The sequence below is a fragment of the Balaenoptera borealis genome (assembly GCF_965194805.1).
Source record: "Balaenoptera borealis genome assembly, chromosome: 1".
Taxonomy (NCBI): Eukaryota; Metazoa; Chordata; class Mammalia; order Artiodactyla; family Balaenopteridae; genus Balaenoptera; species Balaenoptera borealis.
In genome coordinates, this window is record NC_138860.1 from 13,945,315 (window position 1) to 13,968,950 (window position 23,636).

General features: G+C 36.5%; 1 long non-coding RNA gene across 1 annotated transcript; it reads left to right on the forward strand.

The window, feature by feature from the left end:
* The first annotated feature begins 16,851 nt into the window (after positions 1-16,851).
* Positions 16,852-23,018, forward strand: LOC309631264. Its single transcript, XR_014246159.1, has 2 exons — positions 16,852-22,310; positions 22,812-23,018. It is a non-coding gene; the product is annotated as an uncharacterized lncRNA (long non-coding RNA).
* The last annotated feature ends 618 nt before the right edge of the window (positions 23,019-23,636 follow it).

Consider the following 23,636-nt stretch of genomic DNA (forward strand, 5'->3'; position numbering starts at 1 on the left):
GGCTTCCCTGGTGGCGCAGTGGTTGAGAATCTGCCTGCCAATACAGGGGACACGGGTTCGAGCCCTCGTCTGGGAAGATCCCACATGCCGCAGAGCAACTGGGCCTGTGAGCCACAATTACTGAGCCTGCGCGTCTGGAGCCTGTGCTCTGCAACAAGAGAGGCTGTGATAGTGAGACGCCTGCGTACCGCAATGAGGAGTGGCCCCCGCTTGCCGCAACTAGAGAAAGCCCTCGCACAGAAACGAAGACCCAGCACAGCCATAAATAAATAAATTAAAAAAAAAAATTAGAGTTAAAAAAAAAAAGTCACTGCCTTCTACTTGGGAAGGGACAGGTAATAAACAGTATAATAAATAGTATATTTCAATTAGTGGTAAGTGAGGAAATAGGGAGTGCTGGGGTTTGCTATTTTATACAAGGTAATCGGGGCTATGGCACTGCTAAGGGGATATTTGAGCAGAGCTCTGAAAGGAGTGAGAGAGCATGTTTTGGGATTCTCTGAAAGAGACCATGATGGGGAGAGGAACAAGGGCAAAGTCAGAAGTCAGGAGTGTCTTTGATGTGTATCAGATACAGCAGGGAGGCCAGAGTGGCTGGAGTAGAAAGAACAGGGCTAAAATTGTGGGTGATGAAGTCAGAGAGACAGGTATTTAGGGTTGAGTACAAATCATATACAGCTCTTGGTCATTGTAAGGACTTTCACTTTTACATGGTAATAACTAGAGTTATTTTGGACAGAGAAGTGACATGAACAGACTGTTTTGATGACTGTAGCTTTGTAGTATAGTCTGAAGTCAGGGAGCATGAGACTCCAGTTTTGTTCTTTCTTCTCAAGATTGCTTTGGCAATTTGATGTTCTCTGTGGTTCCATATGAATTTTAGGATTATTTGTTCTAGCTCTGTGAAAAATGTCACAGGTATTTTGATAGGGATTGCATTGAATCTGTAGATTGCTTTGGGTAGTATGGACATTTTAACAATATTAAGTATTCCAGTCCAAGAACACAGGATATCTTTCCATTTCTTTGTACCATTTTCAAATTCCCTCATTAATGTTTTATAGATTTTAGGGTATAGGTCTTTTACCTCCTTGGATAAGTTTATCCCTAAGTATTTTATTCTGTTTTACATTGGTTTCAAGAGCATAAAATACTTAGAAATATATTTAACAATGGTGTAAAAAACCTTTTCACTGAACAGTAGAGAACTCTGCTGAGAGAAACTGAAGAAGACCTAAATAAAGAGATAGGCCATGTTCATCAATTGCAAGACTCAATATATTAAGTTATCAATTCTCTACAAACTGATCTATTGATAAAATTCAACACCATTAAAAACTTGAATATTTTTTGCAAAATTAACAAATTGATTCTAATATTTATATAAAAATTCAATTTAGAATACCAAAACAGTTTTAAAAGAAAAACAAGAATTGGGGAACTTAAACTGTCTGATTTCAAAACTTCCTTTAAAGCTGTAGTAATCAAGAGAGTATGGAATTAGTGAAATGATGAACATATAGGTTAGTGGAATAGAAAAAATAATCCAAAAATTAATCCACATATATATTGACTACTTATTTTCAACAAAGGTACCACAGTAATTCAGTGGGAAAATAAAAGACTTTAAGATTTGCATAGGTTTTACTTTATACATATAGATGGTACTGAAATGCTTTGTATAGAAAGAAATGAACATCAGTCCTTCCCTCATGCTATACACAAAATTAACTCAATTATTAACTTAAAGTTAGTTATCTGCTGACCTTAAAATAGGAGATTATCTTGGATTATCTGGGTCAGCCCAGTGTAATTACAAGGGCCTTTAAATGTGGAAGACGGAAGCAGAAGTGTTAGCATTAGAATGATGCCATATGAGAAAGACTCCACCAGTCACTGATGGCTTTGAACATGGAAGGAAGCCATGAACCAAGGAAGGTGGACAGCCTCCAGAAGCCGGAAAAGGTAAGAAAATGGATTCTCCTCTACTGCCTCCACAAAAGGATGAAACCCTAATAATGCTTAAATTTTAGCCCAGTGAGACCCATTTTGGACTTTGACTTCCAAAACTGTACAATAATACACTTGTTTCTTTTAAAAAATAGATTATAAGCCTAAATGCTGATGATAATACTATATAACTTCTAGAAGAAAACATAAGAGAAAACTTTTCAGCCTTGGCTCCAGGTAGCATTTCTATACAGGAATTCTTTCTCAGTAATCCTTAGTATATGGCTTTTTCTCCAAATTCAAAAATTAAGAAAAATCAGTTGACAGATTGGAAAAATGTGAAAAAAGTATCATAACTCTGAAAGTATTAAATTTTTCCAATCAACATAATGATAAAACTTGAATAAATCCACTAATATCAAATTGAGAGATAAAATGGAAGACACTAACACATGGGCATGAGGTTTAAAGTCACCATTTGTGTAAACTAGATCAAAAGCATGTGAGAAGCAGTCACTATGGCAACTGCTATAAGCATGGTGAGTGCTTCTCACATGCTGATAGCAGCTGCCATGTTACATGTGTGAGTTTGTGGTTCTATCTGCTGCTAACAATAATTCATTGCTGCAAGTAAAATAACTTTTAATAAGTTTAAGTGCATCATGTGCTTTTTGAAAACCCTGTGAGTGGTGTTCCAAGAATTAATATATTTGGTGAGAATAATATGTCTTCAAACTGGCAATTTCAGCAAGTAATTTTGTATAATGTTATTAAACTTTCTAGGCGATCCAAATGTTACATTATTCAAAAATCTACCTAATAATGTCCACTGGTGTTTTCCAGTGTTTGAATATTTACTATAGCCTTTAATTCTTTGTAACTACTTTAAAAGAAAATATTTCAAAGAGAAAAATGTGGATATTATTGTGGAATTGTCCAACATGAAATCAGAAACTCATCAAAAGTGATATTAATTTTAATGGCAAAGCCAAATCAGAGTAAGCAGATAACAGAATTTCATCACTTAAAAAGGAAATGTTTATGTATTGGGAGACAATGTCCACTGGTTTCACATATGTAGGCATTAATGCCCAATTTGCTCCAAATGGCATTTTTAAGTATGTTTGTATAAGCAAGCCATCAGGGGAGACAGAAATGTCTCCAACCCCGAAGAGTTTTCTCTCTGTCTCTCTCTCCCTCCATCCCTTCCTCCATCTTTCTCTCTCTCTTTTTCCTGCCCCCAATAGATTTTCTTCCATTCCAGGATGATAGAAACAGTATTTCCCTCAAGGCTTGCATATATGCTTACATTACAGAGTAATAAACATAATGTTCTTCTCTGGACAGAAGGATGGGCAGATTTGCCAGCAGCTTCCTGTATAAGATTGGGGCTTCCTAGTATCAGCGTTCCTCTCCTGTGACAGAGTCTACTGTGTGTAAAGACAGCAGCCAGCTCCTATCACATCACCCTTGGGGGATTAGGGGCTGGGGTAACTGAACAATAGTGCTACACTGGCTACTGCTGTTGTTGTGAGTAATAAACTGTCTTTTGTCTCCGACCCTGGATTCTCATGTCTTCTGCCAATATATATATAAAACTGGCAAGCTAATAGTTAAATTGCAAACAATAAAACTCTCAGATCCTTCGCATGTTCTTGAAATATAAAGCAACATGTATTTTAACATTCAACTTAAGATTCTTTGTATTGTTTATTTTAAAATGAAGAAGATAATTTGAAAAGGAGACTGAGAAAGAATAGCCAATGAAATAAGAGTTTCACCAAAAGAGAGTCACACCCTAGGAAGTCAAGTTAAATGAGTTGTGAAATGTTGCTGGCAATGAAGTGAAATATGGATGGAGCCCTGATCATCAGATTTAGTATTACAGAGGCTATTTGTGACTTGGGCAAGAGTTCTCTCAATGGAGTGATAGAAATGAAAGACTGATCAGTGTGGGTCAAAAAAGAAGGGAGGGAGACAGAAGACATAACAGGTATAGATATTCCAATTTTAGAGTTGGGGGGATTGAGGATCAGGACATTTAGAAAAAATTTACCCCCCAAAACTTTCCTATTAACTAATGAGGTCAAGAGAATCCGGTTCTGTCAGATTCTTTCCATTATAGCATGCAGCCTACTATACAGAATGTTAGAGATGCCAGGGTCTTAATTTTCTTGACAGATGAGAATTTAGAAGTCATTTGTGAAGTAATAGCACAATTCTTAATTGTGATTGAGATGGACTCCGCATTGGCTAGCTATACATTTAGATTAATGAAGATATATTAGATTTAAAAATGATGGCTAGGTGATTTACATCTCAATTGACTCTGGGAATTTAGGGTTTATTGCCTGGGGAAAACCCTAATTCTCATAAAGTATGATTGACTACTCCATTGTTAGGGGGATATAATTTGGTTTTAGCCTGGTCTTACAATGCAATTTACAATAGTTTTTCTCTCGTTAAGTTTCTTTCGTATATATATATATTCTTTCATACATATATATATTTTTTAACATAGAGTAGCATCTATTTTGGTCCTTGCATGAATTATGTGCCAGAATGACCAACTCAAATTTCACAGCTGCTCTCCAATTCCAGGGAGTTTTGGTTAATGCAACATCTGCCCCGCCTGTCTTGTGCTTGCCCATGTATTAATACCCAGATTCCTGCAGCTCAAAGACTCTCTCAAGCATATAATAAATAAGTTCCAATGAATTAGAACCTTCTGCTTCAGCCGATATTAGAAAAAGTTTTAGCTGTGGTTGTTGTTTTGTTTTTCTCTTTTGGCTAGTTTAAAATTTCTCTTGTTCTCTCAGGATGGCTCAGATAGTCAAGGATTAAAACATATTTTTAAAAGTGTAGAGTTTCTTTTTTAAGCCAGGACATTTCAGCATCCCCTTAAAGGAAAAACAACTGGTTTAGAAACAATTTTAGAAGTTAGATATTATGAGTTTTTTGTCACATCACTAAAAATGATTTCCATTTCATAGTGATCTGGAATACACTATACTGAAGTCATTCTAAAAATCAGGATTAAATTTTTAAATTTTGTTGTATTTTGATAAGTATATATTTTCTTACTAAATACTTTAAAACAATTGCAAAACACAAATATTTAAAATGTGATTTTACCTTAATGGGGTTTCTATCCAAAGAGGAACATAGTAGAGAAAAAGGAATACGGTACTTTCATCTTCTATAAGACAGATGCCATGTGAGCATTACATTTTTAAAGTCTATAGGAAAAATCAATGAAATATTACCATGCCAGGATAATTCATGGACATACTAATTTCTACTTTTTTTTTTTTTTTTTTTTACTTTTCAATCATATATCCTTTTTCCTTTTCCAAGAGTTCAGTTAAACACATGGAACTCCTTTGCAGCAAAGCTTTTTGCTGTATGCCAAAAGGTAGTTACTGATAGACAACCTTTCAACCCAGCTTTTGCATTTCAGCTTTCCTGTATCTTTGCAAAAGGATGCTGGAATAAAGGGGGAGAGCCTAAGGCATTCAGGAAGTGAGAGATTCCATAATTTTTCTAGAGATGGGGTTCTGTAGATTCCTTGCCTTTATGCTTCTGCAGGTTGGTGACAGTTCTTTCTGGTGGGGAGAAGCTTGCATGAAGCACCTAGACTGGCTGAACCCTAAGGTATGGGGATCCCCAGACTCAGCAGAGATCATGAACTATAAGCAAGTGACAGATCTTCCAATGTCAAGTAAGCAGTCTTGAGTAGTAAGTATGTCAGCATAGAAGATCTTCACATAACCTTGGGGGTTAAAAAGGAGTCCCAATAATGACAGATTGAATTTCACCAGTTAGAAAATATAATGGCTTGGAGTCTGATACAATCTGATTTAAGAAAAATAAATATTAGTCATAATATTTATGACTTCCTGTATAAAGTGTATCTAACATGTCAAGTAATATTTTGATCATTGCTATTGAATTAAAAGTTTAATTATGCATACCAAAACTTTTATGTAATAAAAGATCTAATATTTCACACTCATTTCATATGAGCTTCACAACAATTGCATGACTATAGACAATATTATTCTCCATTTTCAAGATTCATTGATTTATACTCAAAAAGTTAAATGGTTCATCTAAGAAGTGAAGGAGGAAGATTCAAATTCTATTCAATTCCGAAGTCTTTCCATTATATGCTCCAGTTTCAAGGAGATAATTTTATTTTAGGGAATAACAACTATATATCATGGCCTCATGTAGGAATTCAGTTGAAATAATAATGTTGGCTTTTCTTTGAATATTTCACTCCATCTTCCCCCCTGGGTGGAGATAGAGGCTTCCCTCTATGTTTTATTTTTGAATCATCCAGGCTACTATAGAATATACACTTTTTTTTGCCACTTCACATCTTAAGTTTCAGGAGCCATCTGTTCAGAGACCATGTGGTTTCTCAGCTCTGACTGTGACCAATGGAAAATTTAGTTCTTGGGTCCAAAATTAGGAAGTCCATGCACATCCAATCAATTTTGATTTTTTTTTTTGGTAATATAAGTAATATCTGTATCTCTGTCTTTCAAAAACATGTACTTCTTTCTCAATTTGTTCTAAACTCATGGAAGTAGAAAAAGATACTAATTTTGGTTCCTGTCAGGCTCTACCAACTGTGTTTATGTAGCACTTTTCAATTTCTTATACTTAAACTCATGCAGTAGGTCTTCACGTGAACTTGTTAGGCTGCAAATGGTTGAAATATAAGCCAATTAAACTTGGTCATGAGAAAAAGTTAATCAAATTGCAAGAGGTTCTGGGATCCAAGTAGGTATAAAGAACACTGAAATAATGAACTTGAATATTCTAGTCTCTTATCTCTGCTTATTTTTATGTTGCTTTCATTATTCTCACAGTACCATGACTTTCTCCACAGGGAGGGAACCATGGCCACCACACTTCTGATGCTTACTTCTGTACTCCTATCTTATAGGTGCCATAACTGCAGAGTAGGTAATAATAACAACTATATTTATACTTTCAATGCCCTAAAAACTTTAGATACAGTAATTCTTTTTATCCTCACAACCTGCTTACAAGATGTTTCTAACATCCTGACAGTTCATAGTGACACAGCCAGCATTGGAAAGCAGGTCTGAATGCATTCAGAATCGACTCGCTAACCTAAACTGCTTATTATACTCCTTTCCTAATTCTATACTTCCTCTTTTGATTTGATTAAAAGTATAAAAGTAACAAAATGTGGACATTTTTTCTTTTTTCCTAACAATATTGATTTCTAATATGCATATAGCTCTTTACTGCATGAACAAGTAACTGTAAAATGAAATGTCACCTCTAGTTACATGTACAAATTAATTTGATTTTAAAACATAATATTTAGCAAGGAAAGCAGTATTTTTGATCATTTCTTATTTTATGAAAATTTTGCTCAGGTTGAGTTTTTCATTCCCCAAAAGTTACATTGTTACAATGCAGACTGTTGTTTCTTGGAAAATTCATTGGCTTAGGTTATGAAAGTTTTCTCTCTGAAGCTGGAACCCACAAAAAGCAAAACATACAATTACGAATGTGTTTAAAGGAAATGCCACAATATATCACTTATTTAATACTTGATAGCCTATCATGAAATTCAGGTTGGAATTGCCTTAAAATTAGAACTTAGGCATTTCTGATTATAACAACTGTTAGCAATACTTCTTAACTCTTAGTGGAGAAATGTAGTTGAAGGAGAAAGAAGAAAATTTTGTTTTAAATAGGAAGGTTCCAAAGCAAGATCATGGTTATAAAAATAAAGTCCATCCTTTTGTGAGTATTGTTATCTCTGGCAGAATGAATGTGTTTTGATAATACAAATCAGGAAATATGAATTGATAGGTATAAATATACTTAGAGGCTATACAACATTTGAAATGAGAACTCTCATACTTAGAATATTTAGTTGCTAAATCAAGTTGCATTTGATTATCTACCAAGATTTAATAAAAAGATTACTTATGTTCTGGTCTTTCACTTGAGATGGAGAAAGGGGCATTTAAATCTCTCAAACTAGTAAGGTTTTAAGAAGTAAAATGCCTTTTCAAACTAGTGTTTTCTTCAATCTTGGTACTATCAGTTAAATGTGACCATAGAAAGCATTAATTCTAAACAAACTTTTTTTTTTTGGTTTCAACAGTTTTCCAGCTTGTGCCACTGCCTATTCAAATGAGGATCTCTCTGTCAATCTTGTAATTCATTCTCCTATTCTGTGCCTCCCACAAAGGTCTGCTATCATGGAATTATCCTTCTGTTAGAAATCAAAGGAAAACAAGCAAGAAAGTTATATAGAAACGAGATTCTCCTTACATACCCTATTGAATGAAAATGCCAAAGTGTGCTCTGAATATTTCCACAAGTAAACAAAATCTTCCCGAGCTCTTTCCTGGACATCCACATAGAGACTTTAATCCTTGCATGAAGATGAATTTGCAATATCAAGCCTTTTAGTTCACATACTATTCCTAAAAATGGTCATAAGTTTGTAATTTTTTTCTCACTTCAGCTCTCTGTATTTTAGATATGTGCTGAAGATATATTCAATGTTTCTGTGATTTAACCTGGAACAAATGATTTGAGGTTGAGTTCAGGCAACATCAATAATCCTGTCATGCCCTTTTCACTGTTTCAATCTTTAGATCGTGTTAGTATCTCACTTAGCCTTGAAGGAAGTTCCTCAATCCATTTCCTTTAAGGAGGTTACTCGATGTTGTACTAACTAGAACTGATCTCGCAAGTAATATTTTCATGCACTTTATTTAGAAAGTGCCAGTCCTGTGAAAAACAGGCTCCTACTTTTTCATTTATGCCAGGGCCATGGCTTGGGGATTGGATATTCTTCAATGAAGAGTAGCAGGGTTGGGTGCATCAGCACCATTTAAATATTGCACTGGTGCCTCCAGGAGTAAAATGCATCCGTTTTTTCACCACCTAGGACTCTAAAGAGTAGAGTTGTCTAGAGTTAGTGCAGGACGTTAGGAATAGCTGGAAGAGACTTACAGGTACTGGAAGATATTTGCAGAAATCAATGAAGGTTAATGGCTCAACAGATTTATTGCTTCATTCATTTATTGCATATATATTGATTGAATGTCTTTTCAGGTTCAAGGATAAACTCTGTGGCAGGGAGTGGGGTAAAAAAATTAATGGACTATAATCCCAGTCTCACATTTCTTAAATACCACTAAGTAATTTGTACAAAAATCGTAAAGTAGAATTTTAGGATTTATTTTATGGTTTCTAAAATGGTACATTATAGGTCCAAATGACACACTTAGTCCAGACATCTCAGAAAGGGCAAAGGAGATCTACCTGATGCACCATACCAGGCATTGGAGGATGAAGTGCAGTTGGATGGTTAAGCATGGAAGGGGTCCACATCTTGTACTAAATGTGTTAAAAATGTAAGGCATCACTATGGAAACAGTATGGAGGTTCCTCCAAAAACTAAAAATAGAGTTGCCATATGATCCCGCAATCCCACTCCTGGGCATATATCTGGAAAAGATGAAAACTCTAATTTGAAAAGATACATGCACCACTATGTTCATAGCAGCACTATTCACAATAGCCAAGACGTGGAAACAACCTAAATGTCCATCAACAGATGAATAGATAAAGACGATGTGGTATGTGTGTGTGTGTGTGTGTGTATACACACACACACACACACACACACACACACAGTGGAATACTACTCAGCCATAAAAAAAATGAAATAATGCTATTTGCAGCAACATGGATGGGCCTAGAGATTATCATATTAAGTGAAGTAAGTCAGAAAGAGAAAGACAAATACCATATGATATCACTTATATGTGGAATCTAAAATATGACACAAATGAATTTATATATGAAACAGAAACAGACTCGCAAATATAGAGAACAGACTTGTAGTTGCCAAGGGGGAGTGGGGGTGGGGGAGGGATGGAGTGGGAGTTTGGCGTTAGCAGATGCAAACTATTATATATAGAATGGATAAACAACAAGGTCCTACTGTATAGCATGGGGAAATATATTCAATATCTTGTGATAAACAATAATGGAAAAGAATATGAAAAAGAATGTGTGTATATATATGTATAACTGAATCACTTTGCTGTACAGCAGAAATTAACACAACATTGTAAATCAACTATACTTCAATTAAAAAATATGTAAAGCACCAATAAAGTTTGGAGAAAATCTGAAACAGATTGTAAAAAGAATTCCAACTGATCAGATAGTAGTTCTTAGAAATTGTGCCAAGATGTAACAAGAGAATTCAAAGAAAAGCAGTTATTATTAAATAAATTCAGCAGAAATCAACAATGTACCCATAACCATGGCAAATGGAAAATAAAGGCCAGGAAATATTCAGAGATCCAAGTAGGCATGGAGATGTCTTTCAGCAGAAAACATGGTCTTATGTACAAAATTTGGTATCACGGGAGACTCAAACCCCTAGGTAAGGAGATTGACTTGGACAAGACAAGACTACAGTCCTTAATATAATAAGAAATTAGGCTGATTTTCATCATACATACCAAAATATGAGGGAATAAAAAATAAAATATTGGAAGGACTTGGTAGTAAAACAAAGATGAATCTCAACAGAATTCGACAGAATCCTGGATTTGATGCCATCTACTACTCCACTGTGGGACTCAGGGGAAGGTGAACTCATTCTTATTTCTAGGAGTAGATCTGAATTAGTTGAAGTCAGTCAATTGATGGCAATCCCCTGAAGGTTGTTATCAGTCCAAAGATGAGCAAATGATCTAAACAGGCCCAGTTAGTTTACAGTAAGGACTTGTGTTCCATGCCTGGAGGATATATTTTTCTTTTCTGCTGTGACCAAGAAAGCAAGCCATTATCTCTGGCAGTTATCTGGTGGCCATAAGGAGAACAAGCCTTGGGATTAATCAAATATTCAATACAGTAAAATGCTAAGACAGGAGAAGAGATGGCTGCTTGGTAACATCATGGAACCATCATGAAGAAAGTCACCCAACCTCTGGACTTCTGGACACAGGAGATAAAAAATATCTTTATTGCTTAATCCAGTTTGTTTTTAGTATATACCCTTACAGTTTAAGGCAGTTTGTGTTGGGGTTTTCTACTCTTGCAGCCAAAAGTAATAGTAGAAGTTTTATTGGCTATCCTGGTGCTTAATTGTAAATAGTAATATTTACATTATTTATCTTCCCTTCCTGGATCTAAGATTCTGCTTTCCCTCCACCATTATTAGTGTCACCTGGCCACATGGCCAGTTTCTGAGAATATTTTCTCCAGATATTAGGACAATCTTTTTCTACTTTATTTAGAGATTCAAAAATGCAAATATCTTTGAGGGCAAGGAAAGTAATGAAAATGTCGACATTTGCCAAGGATAAGAGAGTAGATGATATTTTTCATATTTCAGTTTGAATTCAGTGGGCCACAACCAGCCCTTTTAAATGAAAGAATAGAATAGAGTAGGATAGGATAGGATAGAACAGAATAGAAATATCAGAATATATTCCATGGATGTAGTAAGGATAAGTATCACTTTGTATTTATGTGTGTGCACGTGCATGTGTATGTGGGGGGGGGAGGGAGAGAGAGAGACAAGAGTACGTGTAACAATGTGAAATATGTGTCTTATATTGTGAGCAGCTTCCAAATTTTGAAACATGCTGAAGCAGGTAATATATGCTTCATTTAAAAACATTCAAATTTAAAACAAAATAAATAAAACACTGCTCTAGCCAAAGAAAATACATATGTAGGTAGAACTCAGCCTAGGTACAACCAGCTGGCGATGCCAAGTTGAATTTTTCATGTATAATACTAATTTATTTTCCAATTAAATAAGATCAAGAATTAATATTTTGGAATTAAATTACTTAAACTGAATTTACCAGTGCTTGTTAAATTTCCAGTTCATTCCGATCTGATTGAGGTGAGTATAACTCTGTTAACTCAGTCACCTTAATTTTCTCGGCTCCGTTTCTCATTTCTCCCTTAGTAGTTTTCAAAATCTTGTCACCAGGTAACAACTTGATAATGCCCTGTCAAAATGCTATCTTGTGAGACATGAAACATCAGAATTTTTAAACTACTTTGAAGGCAAGGTAACCGTTAAATATGTTCAATGCAACATTATATACCCAAACTTCCCAACCTCCTGAATTTTTTCTCCTCAGTGCATAAAATGGTTTTCTTGCCCACTGATAATATATTCCTTTTTCTTTAAAGGAAAACAATATTCATTCAAAATATATATCTGAGATATCTTTCACAAACCAAATTCCCAAACTAATCTTTCATAAGCATTGTAATTGATGACTTTTATTGGAGATAGCCTTTTAAATCAAATATTCAGAATATCTAATAATATAAAAAAAATTCACACTAGAAAATTTTTTAAAATGCAGTTTCTAAATCTGCTCCTTTCTAAAGGATAAGGTACTTGAAATTGGAAAGGAAATATCCTATATTAACTTATATCTTATAAAATTTTTAAAATTAGAAGAAACAATAACCTTGAGGAACAAAACTGTAAACACAGCATATCAAACTATTGGGTTGGCCAAAAAGTTCGTTCAGGTTCCGGAAAAACACAAACGAACTTTTTGGCCAATCCAATATTTTTCTCCTGCTCATAACAATTAACATTTTTTGCCTTCTCATTCATAGTCAATACTCTCATTTTAGTAATTCTCTCTTTCTCTCTCTCTCTATCTATATATATCTTTTTTTTTTTAATTTTATTTATTTATTTATTTATGGCTGTGTTGGGTCTTTGTTTCTGTGCGAGGGCTTTCTCTAGTTGCGGCAAGCGGGGGCCACTCTTCATCGCGGTGCACGGGCCTCTCACCATCGCGGCCTCTCTTGTTGCGGAGCACAGGCTCCAGATGTGCAGGCTCAGTAATTGTGGCTCACGGGCCTAGCTGCTCCGCGGCATGTGGGATCTTCCCAGACCAGGGCTCGAACCCGTGTCCCCTGAATTGGCAGGCAGATTCTCAACCGCTGCGCCACCAGGGAAGCCCCTATATATATCTTTTTAACACTTTTAAACATAAGTGTGAAATTCAAGAGACTAAAATAGGTAGATAAATTTAGAAGCCAAAAGCATGGAAGAAAACATCAGTCATCACATTTTACAAATGATGAACTCCTTTTCTGGCCATTCACCTTGATACATAGTATCCCAACACCCCATGCCACTAAGTCCACAAGGTCTTCCTTTAGGATTCTGAGGCAATCAACCACCATATTGTCATAAACATGGGTTCTGCAACCACCACTTTGGCCTTCAGGTGGGACCCATCCACAGTAGTCTGGGTCATCTCTGGATATTTGAAGAAAAGTACTGGTGGAAATTTGCTTGGACTGGAAGCTTTCTTTTTCTTCAACTCTTCTGTTTTTCTCACATTCATTCTTTAATGCTGGGGGTTCCTTGAGTGATGAAATTGTTTTGCAAATCTCTTGATAATAATTATTCTGTTCCATCTGGCTGAGACATGTGTTCATGGTTTTTCTGTTTCTTTAGAGCATGTAAAATCTGTGGGAAGACTCGTTCCCTCCACTGGTTCTTCTGTCTCTAACTTCTACCATAACTACTGCTTCCATCCACCAGTACGTGATCTGAGTCAATTTATTGTAATGTCAAGTAGATAGATAGATCAAACAACATTGGCTAGTAACCAGCTTTACAGTGAGAATGCATTTTCTTGTTATTTTAATCAGGTTTAAACCCACACCAAAAACAAAGTATAATTGTTTTAAATTGAAATCTCATTCTTAACTAGTATAAATTAATGTATGTTTAATAGATGATATTGTAGTGGCTAGTAAGGAACTGCTAATTCTTTGGTTTGATATGGCTTTTTTCTTAAGTAATTATTTTATAATTAGTACTAATTTATAGTAATGAAATGTCTTACTAATGAAAAAATACTGAATAATATATTGACTAAAAGCATAATTAGTCAATGAATTAATGATTTAGCACAATTTGAGAGTAATAATAATTAAATTCCTGTTATTTTGACTCTGACATTGAAATACATCATGTACAAAAAATTTTGGAGTACATGGTATTTTTTACAGAAAAATTATGCATTTATATTTCAAAAGCAGAGACAGAAATATTCCAAGTATATTATGGAAAAGTTCTATTTTCTGCTGACTTACTATGCAATTGGGACATATGAATCTAATTAGGTAAACATTTCAACCATTCAATCCAGTTAATGTCATCAAATGTTATACAACTTAAAAATATATTCCTTGTTTGAAAAGTTAACCATTAATGATAATCATCATCATCATCCTGATTCAATAATCACAAGTCAGGGCATGAATATAAGGCTGCCAAGAATATTCGACCCTAGATTTATTTTAGTTTTGGTGACAAAAATAAGTTTCCTTTACCAGATTCTATTATTTCAATATATGGATTTAAGAATTTCATATTTTTATAGATACATAATACATAATAAGGTTAGAAGAGAATTAAAATATAACAATTTAAAACAGAGAACAAGAACTATCTGTATTAAATTAGAGAATATTATAGTACATGTATAATCATGACCTAATTGTAATCAGTACACGAAAGGCATTTAGGTGAGGGATGGATCACTATGGACGGACTTCTGAAGTCGGCTCAAATGAATGCAGGCTTTGAGCTGGGCCTCCAGTGGTTACATAAGATTCACAGGGAAAATGAAGCTGCTTCAGATTTTGTGAAAAGCACAGGCAGAGGGGGAAATGAGCACAGGCTAGAGTAGCACTGTCTACTAGAAATAATAATGTCAGCTGTAAATGCAAACCACATAGGTAATTTTCTATTTTCTATTTTTTTTCTTTTCCATTATGGTTTATTACAGGATATTGAATACAGTTGCCCATGCTGTACAATAGGACCTTGTTGTTTATCCATTCTATATATAATAGTTTGCATCTGCTAATTCCGAATTCCCAATCCATCCTTCCCCCACCCCCTCCTCCTTGGCAACCACAAATCTGTTCTCTATATGTATGAGTCTGTTTCTGTTTCGTAGATAGGTTCATTTGTGTCATATTTTAGATTCCACATATAAGTGATATCATAAGGTGTTTGTCTTTCTCTGTCTGGCTTACTTACTTAGTATGATAATCTCTAGGTTTATCCATGTTGCTGCAAATGGCATTATTTCATTCTTTTTATGCCTGAGTAATATTCCATTTTATAAATATACCGCATCTTCTTTATCCATTCATCTGTCCATGGACATTTAGGTTATTTCCATGTACTGGCTATTGTAAATAGTACTGCTATGAACATTGGGGTGCATGTTATCTTTTCAAATTATAGTTTTGTCCAAATATATGCCCAGGAGTGGGATGGTAGCTCTATTTTTAGTTTTTTGAGGAACCTCCATATTGTTTTCCATAGTGGATGCATCAAATTACATTCCCACCGACAGCGTAGGAGGGTTCCCTTTTCTCCACACCCTCTCCAGCATTTGTTATTTGTAGACTTTTTATTCTGATCTGTGTGAGGTGATATTTCATTGTAGTTTTGATTTGCATTTCTCTAATAATTAGCCTCATAATTTTCCATTTTATAGTGGTCACATTAATAAAAGTTAAAGCAAACGAATGAAATCTAACTTAATATACTTTGTATAGCTCAGTATATTTGAAATACTGTGGGAACATGTGATCAACATGAAAATTATCAATGAGATATTTTACATTTTTATACTAATTCTCTGAAATCCAGTAAATATTTTACACTTATAGCACATCTCAATTTGGACTAACAATATTCCAGGTGTTTAATATCCACATGTGACTGGTGGGTACTGAAAGTTCAGCTTTAGATGCTTTCCTCAGGTCTGGCTGGTTATTCATTCTCATCGACGTTTTTGAGTGAAGAATTTCTTAGTGGAGTCATATAATGGGTTTATGAGAAAATAAGAAAAGCAGAAAATATCCTCATAATTTAGAACAATGTATAAATATTATAAAAGCCAAAGGGCTCTTTTGGGACCCTATCTTATTGGACCTTTCTTCTGAATTTGCCACCATAAATTACTTTTTCCTTCTTAAAACTACACACTGATGGTTCTCTCCTATTTCATCTGTTACACATTTTGTGTCTTAGTTGGGTCCCCGTTCTCTGCTCTTCAATGCTGGTGTTTTACAGGGTTCTCTTTTTTGATCCCCACTTTGTCCTCACCCCACAAACTCTCCCAGAAGTAGCTCAAGCTCTTAGATATGCTGATATCTCTCAAATCTTACCTCTAGGCCTCACCTCTTTTGCTAACTTTTATTTCCAGATGCCTGTTGGATATGTCTAACTGGCTGTTTTACAAGCACATGAACCCATCGTCCTTCCTTCCACACACATGTATTCCTCTAGTCCATAGTTCACGTTGTGCCACCACCATCTACTCAATTAGAAACATGATGGTAGAGTTCATCAAAAGTCTACAAATAATAAATGAGGGTGTGGAGAAAAGGGAACTCTCCTACAGTGTTGGTGGGAATGGTTGAGAATGTAAACTGGTGCAGCCACTGTGGAGAACAGTGTGGAGGTTCCTTAAAAAACTAAAAATAGATTACAATCCTGTAACATATGATCCTGCAATCCCTCTCCTGGGCATATATCCAGACAAAACTATAATTCAAACATCTACATGTACCCCTATGTTCATAGCAGCAATACTCACAATAGCCAAGAAGTGGAAGCAACCTAAGTGTCCATCAACAGATGAATGGATAAAGATGTATATGTACACAATGGTATATCACTCAGCCATAAAAAAAGAATGAAATACTGACATTTGCAGCAGCATGGATGGACCTAGAGATTATCATACCTAGTGAAATAAATCAGACAAAGACAAATATCATATCACTTATATGTGGTATCTAAAAAAATATACAAATGAACTTATTTACAAAATGGAAACATATTCACAGACATAGAAAACAAATTTATGGTTACCAAAGGGGAAAGAAGGGGGGAGGGATAAATTAGGAGTTTGGGATTAACAGATATACACTCTCTATGTAAAATAAACAACAAGGATTTACTGTACAGCACAGGGAACTATATTATAACAACCTATAATGGAAAAGAATCTGAAAAAGATATATATGTGTGTGTATATATATATATATATATACACACACATAACTGAATGACTTTGCTGTACATCTGAAACTAACACAAAATTGTAAATCAACTATAACTCAGTTTTAAAAAAAGGAAAAAGAAACCTGATGGTTAGTCTTGACACTCCCCACTCTCTCACTAATCAGCAGATCCTGTGGATTTCAATATCTATCAATCCTTCCCTCCAACCATTCCTACTAAAACAAGTACAATTCACTTGCCTACTGCCTGTTTCTTGGAATGAGGCAAAACCTTCATTGATTCCCTGTCGGTTAATCATGAACCCTTAAACCCATTCTCCAAACCTCTGTCTAAAGGATGGAAAATGAAACACTGACCGTCTTTACTGGTTTAAAATACTTCAGGTGCTGCCACAGCTTGAAAAATAAGGTCCAGTGTCTCTGGTCCTTCATGCCCTCCTTATTGCCTTGTTCTTTAACTTTATTACCCTGCCACCACACTCCACCAATATAGGATTCCATGTAGCTCTCCACAAACATCAAACTGTGTGCATTGTACTCACATGATTTCTTTTTTCATTTCTTTTCTTCAGCCCTGGACTCATCCATCAAGAGCCCACGTATGTATCACATTATTTCTTTAACAGGTTGTAAACTGACCACCATCAAAGAATGCTTCAGATGGGGTTGGGTACTCTCACTGCAATCTAAACATACCTCTATCACAGTATTAAACATGTGTATTAAATTATCTCGTATATGTGTCCACCACCAAGCTGTACAGGCTTACCTCGGAGATATTGCAGGTGTGTTTCCAGGCCACTGCAATAAATCAAATAGCCCCAAAAAAGTGAGTCACATGAATTCTTTGTTTCCCAGTACTTATAAAAGTTATGTTTACACTATAAAGCAGTCTATTGTGTTATAGCACTTTGTCTAAAAAGATGTACACACCTTAATTTAAAAATTATTTATTGCCAAAAAGTGTTAACCATCTACCGAGGGGAAAAGGGGAGACGGATAAATTGGGAGAATGGATTGACATTTACACACTACTATATATAAAGTAGATAACTAATAAGGACCTACTGCCTGGCACAGGGAACTCTACTCAATACTCTGTAATGGCCCATATGAGAAAAGAATCTGAAAAAGAGTGGATATATGTATACGTATAACTGATTCACCTTGCTGTACACCTGAAACTAATACAACATTGCAAATCAACTATACTCCAATAAAAATTTTAAAAACTCCTAACCATAATCTGACAGTGCAGGGTTGCCACAAACTGAATTTGTAAAAAACACAACAATATTGTGAAGCTCAATAAAGCAAAGCACAATAAAATGAGGTCTGCCTATACATACCTAGATGAAGAGAGTCGGTTGTGCCCTATTCCTCTTTTCCTCTTTGTAGCCTTGATATTAGCACATCACTTCTTATAAGGATTTGATGAACTCACTGAAATCAGGTTTAAGACACAAACATGTGTATGTGCTCACTTGCACATACAAACATATGCACACAACAAACATGCACACATAGATACTCAGGTGAAATAGAGATTACTTAGTTTAAAAGCAGCACATATAAGGAAACAGAAACATTTTAGTAAATTAAAAGCTGAATATGTGTGAACAGTGAATGCAGCTTGCTCAAAACATGATTTGTGTTTAGGTTGCCTTATTTGAAAAGTATGTGACAGTTTCAACTCTAACTTTCCTTGTCAACACCTAAGGGACTATCTTTAGTTCTGGGTGAAGAGAAAGAAAGAAGGTTACAGAGATTAGTGTTGAAATTGCCCCTTATCATCTATGGCACCAGTCACCTCTCTACCCCTCAGTTTCCTCATTGGTAAAATGAGAAAATTAGGCCTCTAAGAGCCCTTCTGGATTTAAGATTCTATAATTCAATGCTATGTCTACATGACATACAGAAGAGGTGGACACATGGGGTGGAGAACAGGAGGGAAACAGTGAGAGGAATAAAACAAAACTTACATCCCGATTCATTGCACTTGCACCTATCATAACACATACACGTGATTTTGATTAAAGGAGTTGCATGAATTTTAATGTTTCAAAATATTATACATGAGTATTTATACTATATTATAGAAATATGTAGTTACAAGGGTATGTGAATACGCTTTACTCTTGTAAAGTCCAATAGGTATTACATGAAAACAATGTCCATAAATGTTAATGATCTTAGTTTCATTTTTCTTTTCCCAAGATAAAATAGTTGCATTAAGATAATGTTTGAACCTGGTAAGGATCTAATTCCTCATGCAGCCGTGCTCAGGAAATCAATGCGATAAAGCTAAGGTGTCAGTGCACATTTATTTGGTCAGTCATGTCATAAAGAAGTGTTAAAATCTTCATATTTTTCTATGGGAAGTTTTGAGTGCCATTAAAAATATATGGGCTTGCTATGGTGGTACTTAGTCCACTGGTACTTAGTGCATTATTGCATACTTTGCTAGTGTGCAGTGATTGTTTAGTAGCTGAATCATTAGCATACTAGTAAAAATGTGCTACGTAGAGCACAATGGTATAGGTTTAAGAGCAACATCAATGACTAAGAATATACAGAAAAGCAAGGTTTACGATCATAGCGGACAATGTGATCTCTGCCATGTAGGGGGGACTCTAGAGGAGCATTAATTTAATTAATTTTTCTTCCATATAAAGAGCACATGTCTGTTGAAAAGATGCAGACAGTACAGTATGGATCAAATAAAAATAGAAATGTCACTCTTCTTTCCATCCCATCTATAAAATAACTTCCCAGATATAACCATTGATGACAGCTTGGTGTATAAGGGTCTAGATATTTTCTATGCCATTGTAATCGGATGTCACACAGAACTTTTCCTGCTGTTCTGGAATTGTTGGAGGCCAAAGCTGAGGGCAAATGTGTGCAAGCTAACAACTGGCATGGTTAATTGATCCTCAGTTTCCTCATGTCAAGAATGCGGGGACTTCCCTGGCGGTCCAGTAGTTAGGACTCCACACTTCCACTGCAGGGGCCCCGGGTTCGAGCTCTGGTCAGGGAACTAAGAGTCTGCATGCCACCCGGCATGGCCAAAGGAAAAAAAAAAAAAAAAAAAGAATGGGAACAATAATAAATTTCCTCCCTAACTCAGATTATTTTTCTTTTAATTGATGAAACATAAGCAGAAATAGTCTATATTTATAAATCACTACACAAACAGGATATTATTCTGATTCCTAAAAAATGAAAATGTTTTGACACTATAATGCCATAAAAAGCAAGCAAGAAGCCCTGAAACTTATGAAAACACACCTGATTTAAATGTTAATTAAATTGAATATACATTTTGTGATAAAATCAGTGCCTGCTCCATAAAATTCCTGTTCAACTGAAGAGTGCTCACTAAATAACAATAGATTTTAACATTTCATAAATTGTTCCTGAAATTACCAAACGACATATTATACAAACATTAAAATTAAAACTGATTATATTTTTCCCTCTCGTTTAGAAAATCTATTACATGAACTTCAGAACACAATAATATTCTGTGCATGACCATTGCAGCAATGAAAGGCATACACAAGTACAGAAAACAATGTGCCTAAAATGAAAATAGCTGCAGTCAGCTTGTAGAGCTGTAACTTTTAAAAACTTTAGTTTATTATGTCTTTTCACTTTTTTTAAATACAGGGGAATGTAGGAGATAGAGAAAAATCAAAGGTCCAGCAGTTATTTTTTACTATAAGATAAACAAGGAGATAAAATCCGTACACACACTAATATAAGAAAAGTATCTCCATGGTCCTTGCTATGACTGACTGTGTTCCCCCAAATTCATATGCTGAAAGCCTAACCCCTAATGGGATGGTATTAGGAGGTGGTGCCTTTGGGAGGTAATTAGAATTAGCGGAGGTTATGAGGGTGGGACACTCACGCATGGCATTAGTGCTCTTCCAAGAATCAGGAGAAAGCTTGCTTCAATGGTTCTGTTCTCCGCCCTGTGAGGATGTAAGAAGTCAGGAGTCTGCAGCCTGGAAAAGGGCCCAGACCAGAACTAGAATGTTCTGGCACCCTGATCTCAGGCTTGCAGCCTCCAGAACTGTGGGAAATAAATTTCTGCCGTTTATAAACTAGCCAGTGTATGGTATTTTGTTATAGCAGCTGGAACAGACTAAGACAGTCCTACAGTAATACATCCCTAACACATCTACATATTTGTATTTATGCATAGTTGCTCCATAGATATTTAGTAACACATCTCTAAATACATAATAAGAATGAATGGAGGAAAGGGATTCTTTCCCTAGTGGCTTTGGACTTCACTAATAATGTTTATTTTTGTTTTTTAAACATTATTTCTTCAAGCCCAGAATCTCACAGTAGGTTGAAGGATTCTCAGTTTCTGCTCAGACCCTCCTTAATTTGGGGCACTGAGCAAGAAATGGCCTCTCCAGACTTACAGGAATCATTATCATTGGAGAAATTGTTCAGAGCAGAACCGGGTCTACAGGAGCACCCATTTCCCCATCACTTCTTGCTTTGAGCCAGGGCACAGAGAGGAGGAGACCCAGGCCTGCCCTCAGGGAAAGACCCCTCTGGCAGAGAAGTCGGAAGTCTTGGATGTCAGGAATCTCCACCCACTGTAAGCCTAATTGGGATGCAGGTGGCTACACAAGGTGCCCTGGATCTTCAGGGGAGGGCAGAGCGGCAGCTTCCCTAGCCAAGAATGGTGTCTCCAAGACATGGCGGTTTGCTAGAGATTTCATTCCTCATGTTTCAAAACTGCACCAGCTGTAAGGAGTCAGGGTGGGAGCTGTATAACACGGTGAAGGTTGAGGCCGAAGGGCTCCGAAAAACCTGGAGCAGCATATCTAGAAACTTCAGATATGGTTCTGTCTTCCCACAGAAAGTCTCTGTGGGAAATATGGAAATAAGAATGGTTGGGAGAGGGTGTCGCGCAAGCAGCCAAAGAGAACAGGCGGCGGAGGAGAGGGTTACAGCCGCAGCTGAATTGGATGTCAGGACTGAGGAGTCCAGCCAATTCCTTTGCCTCCAGGGAGCCTGAGGCCCAGAGAGAAGGGACTTGTCTTTTGAGGCTGAAAATGGCGGAAGGGCCAACCAGTGGAAGGCCTGTCCCTATCCTCTGAGGACCAGCAAGCGGTCATGTGGGTGCTGCTGGACCTGGGAACAGTCTAGGACTAGCTTTGAGGAGGGAGGGAGGAATAAAAGCCAGCGGCAGTGTTTCTCTTGACCAGCCCCTGCCACCTCGCCTCCGGCCCCCATTCTCCCCCCACTTCCGCCAGGCCCTTCTAACCAGCCGCTGCCCCAGGCCGACCTCACGCCCGCCCCAGCCTCGCTCAGTGGAGTCACCACCCAGGCACAGGAAGGAAGGCGGACCCAATGCACAGCCTGTGGCTGGTGAGGACACACTCTTGCCCTCGCACTTGTGTCTCTGCAGCAGCCTGGCATCCATCTCCAGGGACTTCTCCCCACCACCCCTTCTTGGTCTGGCCACAGGCAGAGGCAGCCTGTGGACGCAGGTCCGAAAGGCGACAAAGCACCATTTGCAGCAACATGGACGGACTTGGAGAGCATTATGCTAAGTGAAATAAGTCAGAGAAAGACAAATACTGCATGATATCACTTATATGTGGAATCTAAAAAAGTCAACAAAATGGTGAAGATAACAAAAACGAAGCAGACTCACAATAGAGAACAAGCTAGTGGTTACCAATGGGGAGAGGAAAAGGGGGAGGGGCAATATGGGGAAAGGCGTTAGAGGTACAAACTATTAGGTATAAAATAAGCTACAAGGACATATTGAACAACATGGGGAATATAGCCAATATTTGATAATAACTATAAATGCAGTATAACCTTTAAAAATTGTGAATCACATGTTATATACCTGTAATTTACATAATATTGTACAGCAACTATACTTCAATTTTTAAAAAAGGGGGGGAACAAAGCAGAAGCAATGGCCTGCAGGTCCCAGGCATGGGGGTCTGGGCGGTCGGGGCCCCATGGCGCCCCCTGCCTGCCACAGTGGTCCCCACGAGGGCAGCCCCGCCTGTGCCCCCATCTGACCGGCTCCCACCTGCAGTAAGCACCGTCCACCAGCTACTTGTACTATATTTTTACTGAACTGAATGTTCAAAATACCAAAACCATATGCAGCACTACATTGTGTTTTCATAGATTTTAGTTTTATAAATATGAATATCTGTTTAAATTTCCCAAACTGCCATTTGAAGTGGAATCAAATATTCTTAAACTATGTGAGAAATTGAAAATTTTATTACTCACCAATGACCAAAATTGACAGGGATGATGCATAAAATAGACTCAAAATACTTCTAAAAGAATGTCTTTCTCCAGATAGTATTACTCTGTGAAACTGACCTGGAACTCTGATCTCTATAATCTGTCTAGTTTTTAAAGACATTAATGCTTAGTCTTTAGACTGGGAAAAAAAAAAAAAAAAAAAAAGGCATCGTGAATGATAATTCCAGAATCAGCCTGTGACCCATTACACCTCAGTGGATTTGGTGGCCTGATCTTTT